Genomic DNA, 7000 nt, shown 5'->3' with positions numbered 1-7000 from the left:
TTGGTGGGTTTTGGTTGGCCATCTTTTACTCCTCAGACTCTTCTCCCAGCATGCATCCCTGGAACACAGGTGAAAGGAAGGTTCCACTGCATAAATGTCAGCAAACTGAGGCATGGACCGACGTGTGTGAATGGAGTAACCTGGTCCACACTGACTCCATCTGGGGGAGCAGTTGTCAGGGTGGAATGGCGCAGCGCTTTGCCTGTGCAGGTAACCCACCTTCCGCTGCTGGGAGTGACTGGACCCCTGGACTCAAAGGACTGAGCGGGGCTCCGCTGAGGCTGTGCCGGATGTAGGAGGGTGTGAGGCTTGCAGAAAAGGCAGTACCTGTGCTGCCGCTACAGCAGGCTGGCTGAGGAATCAGGGCTGCCGTGGCTGCGGCAAGCTGCAGCGCTGCACGGCGACTGGCTCAGCGTCCTTGTAACTATCAGGTAAAGTCTTTTGTGAAGTGTGCCAGTGGATCCCCAGCTACCACCAACCCACAGGCTGAGACTGGCATTAGATAGCACCTAAGGCATCTAATGGAGACTTGACGGATTTGCCTTCTTACCTGACATTTTTCCACCAATGTATTTGAAAACTGACTCTGTTTATGGCATTATTCTGTTACTATAAAACTTAATGAACCCACTACCACATCGAAACATAGTGTTTGGTGCACCATGAATCCACGTTCCTGGTGAGGTTACAAATAATTGGCTCCGGAATAGTTGATCTTTTATATCCTTTGAGGTCAGAATTCTGTTTCTGTATTGACATCACACTGAATATTAGACCAGAACAGAGACACACAGACACATATAAAGAGAGGCACAGTACATGTTATTTTGTCAGAGACCACTTTGGGGGACTCATCACTCTTTCTGCCCAGAGGATCACCAGGAAACAAACTCCTAATTGACCCTGGGCACAGCTCAGTTGAGATCCTCTGTGTTGTCACTTGGCAGCCGTTCTGACATCTCTGTAATTGGCTTGTTAAGCTAATAGCTAGCCAGTAGCATGGACACGATGCATTGTCCTTTCCCTCATTTCAGCTCTCTCGAAATGCAATTGTGTTAAGTATTGTGAGTAGCTTGAATGTTCTAGATACTGCTGGTTAAGACTGGAATGGCGAAGCCTGTAGGATGGCTCAGAAGATAAAGGTGCATGTCATGAGCCTGAGGTCCCAGGTTTGATCCCCACATGGTGGAAGCAGGCTGCTCAAGCATGTGCACATACACAATAAATGGGGTTTTTTTTTTTTGTAGCTTGAGAATCTTGACATTCAGTAAATTCTGACAACTTCAGGGAAGAAGCTGCTGTGTGGGTCAGACCACTGTGGACTACAAGCTTGAGACCTGCCTATAGAGGTGAAGTGGGGGGACGACAGGTCCAGAGCTGGAGTGGATGGTAAGGCAGATAGGTCCAGATATACAAACCACGGACAGCAGGAGGCTGTCTGATCTGAGTTAGGCCCCAGGGACAATTATGGGTTCTTTGCCTGTCTTTCACACACAAGCACCTGCTATCAGATGACGGGTCGGGGTGATGTGCCCAACCCAACCACTGTTGGGCATCTTCCTTCTGGAGAACAAGTAAGGGAGTTCTAGCCTTTCCTTGACCTGGTGTATCTAGTACATTCTTGGGCTTGGTTTTTCCTGTTAGGATTTTAATATAACCATGTGCTCCTACAGTCACAATCCACATTAATAACTTACAGGGTAACACCGTTTCTACTTCCAGGAATAAGTCATTTATTGTTTTGTTTGAGTCAGGGTCTCTCTGTGTAGCCCTAGCTGTTATGGAACTCAGTCATAGACCAACCTGGTCTCAGGCTCACAGAGAGCCTCCTGCCTCTGCTTCCCAAGTGCTGGGATTAAAGGTGTGTGCCACTGTGCCTGGTTTAGGAATAGGTCATTAAGTACTGCATGGATGGTGCTAGACAAAGGTGGTGTTGTCTATCCGATTGACAGTCATCCTCCATCCTCAGAATAGAGGCAAAAGCTGCTTGTAAAATAGAGTCTCAGGGCAAGTTCATGGCCTGAAAAACCACAGTTTTGATACTGTTGTGTAACTTAGAGACCCAATCTCAGGGTAAAGTGACTTTGAAAAGGACTGAGAAAAACAGCAGCCCAGGCCTGATGGCATATACCTGAAACACCATGACTCTAGAGCCTGAGGTAGGAGGCTTCAAAGGTTAAGGCCAGTCTGAGCTACAAAGCAAGATCTAGTATTAAAAAAAAAAAAAAAGGCCAGAGTTTGCAGCAGTAACAAGAACCACAAACAAAACAAGAGAACATGAGACCACCCTCGTGCATTAAACTATCAAAGATTGCTTAGCTGGAGTCACAAACAAAACCCTGTCTCAAAGAAGGAAAAAGAAAAACAAAAAAGAAAATCCAAACTGAGGAAAATCTGGAAATGAAAAATTTAGAAACTTGAACAGGAACCACAGAGGCAAGTTTCACCAACAGAACACAAGAGATGAAAGAAAACAGATCAGGCACTGAAGACATGACAGAAAAAAATGGATACATCACCCAAAGAAAAGGTTAATGCTAAAATAATTCTGATACAAAACATCCAGGAAATCTGGGACAGTATGAAAAGACCAAATCTAAGACTAATAGGAATAAAGGAAGGAGAAGAAACACAGTGAAAGGCACAGAAATTACTTTCTTAAAAAAAAAAAAAAAGATTTTTTTTTTTTAAATTGTATATATAGTATTCTGCCTGCATGTATGCCTACACACCAGAAGAGGGTATGAGATCTCATTATAGATGGTTGTGAGCCACCATGTGATTGCTGGGAATTGAACGCAGGACCTTTGGAAGAACCGCCAGTTCTCTTAACCTCTGAGCCATCTCTCCAGCCCACAGAAATTGCTTTCAACAAAATTATAGAAGTAAATTTTCCTACCTAAAGAAGGAGAATTAAAGAATATTAAAAGCTGAAAGGGAAAAAGACCACATAACTTATAAAGGCAGGCCTGTTAGAGTTATACCTAACTTCTCAATGAAAACTCTAAAAGCCAGAGAGGCCTAGATAGATGTGCTGCAGACTCTAAGAGACCAGAGATGCCAGCCAAGACTAATATGCCCAGCAAAACTTTCAATCACCAGAGATGGGAAAATAAGATATTCCATGGTAAAAACAAATTTAAGCAATATATATCTACAAATTAAGCTCTGCAGAAGGTTCTGAAAAGTAAACTTCAACCTATGTGGGTTAACTGTATCCAAGAAGACATAGGGAATGAGTAATACCAGATGAGCAAAATCTAATGAAGGAATGTCCAACAAACAGGGGTCAGCAATCATTGGTCATGGATATCCCTCAAAATCAAAGGTCTCATTTACCCAATAAAACCATTCAGACTGACAAAATGGAGGTAAAAACAGGATCTATCCTGCTAAATCCAAGAAAGACACCTTAACATCAAGGATAGACATCACCTCGTAGTAAAGGGTTGGAAAAAGATTTCAAACAAATGGATGTATTGTTATATTTGACAAAATAGACTTCAAAACTAATCAGAAGAGATAGTAAAGAACACTACATACTCACCACAGAAAAAAAAAATCACCAAGAGGACATTTCAATTCTTAACATCCACATCAGAAATACAAGGGCAGCCAAGTCTGTAAAAGAAACACAACTATAGCTTAAATCACATAATGAGCCTCACACACTGATTGTGGGAGACTTCAATACCCCACTGGTGCCAATAGATAGGTCATCCAGACAACAATGAAACTGAGAAATGTGGAAACTAATTGAAGTTATAAACCAAATGGACCCAACAGATACTTACAGAACATTTCACGCAAACACAAAAGAATCTGCCTTCATCTCAGCAACTCCAAAATTGGAACTTACTCCAAAATTGCCCTCATACTGATATACAAAGTAAGTTGCAATAGAAATCAAAATAATACCCTGCATTCTATTTGATCACTGTGCATTAAACACCAACAGAAACAACAGAAAGCTTAAAAACTCATGGAAACTGAAAAAACTGTGTACTGAATGAAAGATGGGTCAAGAAATCAAAGACTTTGTAGAATTGAGTGAAACCAAATACACACCATGCCCAAGCCTATGGGACACAATGAAGGCTGTTCTAAGAAGCAAGTTCATAGCACCAAGTGACTTTTAAAAATTGGAAGATCTTATACTATCAACTTAGCAGTATACCTGGACGCTCTAAACTAAAAAGAAAAAAATCACACCTAAGAGGAGTAGATGGCAAAAATAATCAAACTCGAGGACTGAAAGCAATAAAATAGAAACAACAATAATAATATAAGGAATCAATTAAAGAAAGTCTTCATTCTTTTCAAAATTAGTAAGATTGACAAACCTTATCCAAATTAGCTAAAAGGGAGAGAGAGAAGACTGAAATTCATAACAAAATTATAAATGAAAAGGAGATCATAACAACAGATACCAAGGCAGTCCAGAGAATCATAAGGGCAGACTTTAAAAACCTGTGCTCTACCAAATGGAAAAATCTAAAAGCAAGGATTAATTTTCTTGATACTTAACACTGACTAAAGTTAAATCAAGATCAGATAGGATTTAGAGAGAATTACAACCCCTGGTAAAATAGAAGCACTCATTAAAAGTTTCTCAACCAAATAAAGCCCAGGATCAGATGGTTTTAACACAGAATTCTGCCAGACTTTCAGATTCCAAGTTTTACTTCAAAAGTATGGTTAATAAAACCAGCATGGTGTGGGATATTCACCAGAGAAGACTACTCGGACATGGGTTTAAACCAACAGAATGTCTTTATTAGCTGGCCAGTGACTGCACTGAGTATTTGAGATCCCGGTGTAGCACTGAGCCTTTCTCAGAGTGAGCTTTTAAGCACAAAAACCATGTTCTGGGTTGACATACCTCAGTTAACAAGAACAGTTAGCCCGAAGCGGAACTACAAGGTTAAGTACATTTTGAGACTTTCCCAGAACTATGTAGACTTTGATAGATTAAGCCCATTGTTTTCATTTTGGCTGATAGTGCTGTCTACATGCTGACTTTTATAGCCTTAATGGCACTGCCAGCATGGTGTCAGTTGTGTCTGGGGGCCAACTGGTATCTGCACAAAACCAGACATGTTTATCAGTGGAATTGAGTTGAAGATCCAGATATAAATCCACACACCAATGGAAACTTGTTTTGATAAAGAGACTAGAAATACACACGGGAAAAAGGGTAGTATCTTCAACAAATGGTGCTGGTCAAGCTGAATGTCCACATATAGAAGTCCAAATAGGTCCATACTTATCACTCTGCACAAAACTCAACTCCAGTGGATCAAAAACCTTGACAGTAAACAAAATACATTGACCCTGATAGAAGAGAAAGTGGGGAATGACCTTGAACTTGTTGGCACAGGAAAAGACTTTCTGAACAGAATGCTATTATTGGTACAGGCACTAAGATCAACTCTTAGTAAATGAGACCCCAGGAAACCGAGAAGCTTCTGCACAATCGAGGGCACCATCATTTAGGCAAATCAATGGTAAAATATTTTTTTACTAACTATACATCTAATAGAGGGCTAGTGCTCATAATATATAAAGAACTAAAGAAACTAAATATCAAGAAAACCAATAACCCAATTGAAAAATTGGGCACATATCTAAACAGAATTCTCAAGAGAGAAAACCTAAATGGCTGAAAGACACCTCAGGAAATGTTCAACATCCTTAGCTACCAGCACATGCAGATTAAAACTACTTTGAGATTTCATCTTACACCTGTTAGAATGCTACAATCAATAAAAGAAGTGACAGCCTGTGCTGATGAGAACACTCAGACATCCCTGGTAGAAGGGCAGACTTGTCCACCCTCTGTGGAAAGCAGTGTGACGGGTTCTCAAGAGGCTGAGCATGGATCAGCCTCAGGATCAGCTGTACCACTCCTGGGCACACTCAGAGGATATTTCATCCTACAGAAGCATTTTCTCAGCCATGTTCATTGTGGCTCCATTCATAGTCTCCAGAAATTGGAAACAGTCTAGTTGCTCTTCAGCAGAAGACTGGATAAAAGAAATGTGGTAAATTTACACAATTTACTCAGCTGTTTAAAAAAGTCATCATGAACTTGCATACAAATGGGTGGAACTAGGAAAGATCATCCCAACTGAGATAGCCCAGACCCAGAAATACAAATATGTATTCACTTATATGTGCTACAACCCATAGCACCACAGAAGGTACATACGGAGTAAGGGACTAGAGGGAACAGACACATCTCATTAGGGCAACAGAATAGATATTTATGGGTGGATTAGGAGGTATGTGGCAAGTGGGGAGGGGAGATGGGGAAGTGGGAGGAAATATGGGGAGAGGAGAAGGGGAAGTGGGAGGAAATATGGGGAGAGCCAAAATTAAGGGGCATTCATGGGTTCGTATGGAAACCCAATGTAGTAGAACCCTCTTAAAGTACATACATCTATGAAGGTGATCTAAATGAAATTGCCAAACAATGGGAGAGATGGCCCCAGTTGTTCATCTCTGATCACCAAATGAAGCTTCCAGTACTGGGATTGGGTTTTGCGTTGACAGCCAAAGGGGCCCCACAAGATTCCCCAAACCACCCAGGCTATTGCAAAGACAGTAATTTGCTCTCCATAATCAGCAAGACCCCATTGCTGAAGAAGGTGGAGACGTTCAGCTGCAGCCTACATAGAGCCTACACGCCAATGTTCCAGCGTCTTTGGTACAGGAAGGTACTATGCATGCTTTCAAAAGAGAAATGTAAACACCAAGCCAGCCACAAAATCTTTATCTATAAGGTGTACCACCCGCTAGGGTAGTGATGGCACAAAGCTTGTGGGTGTGAACATCCAGTGACTTATCTGACACCAGACCACGCCACTGGATGGAACCTGTGCCCAGCACTGCTTGGGTGACAAGAACCTGGGACTAGATAACCCATGGTCCTAGGACAAATCAAATAATACTCATCTTTAAAAAGTGTAGTGATCAGCTGGGCATGGTGTCGCACATG

Source organism: Psammomys obesus, unplaced genomic scaffold (genome assembly GCF_907164565.1).
Source record: "Psammomys obesus unplaced genomic scaffold, mPsaObe1.curated_primary_1811, whole genome shotgun sequence".
Lineage (NCBI taxonomy): Eukaryota > Metazoa > Chordata > Mammalia > Rodentia > Muridae > Psammomys > Psammomys obesus.
Note: the sequence above shows the minus strand (reverse complement) of the source record.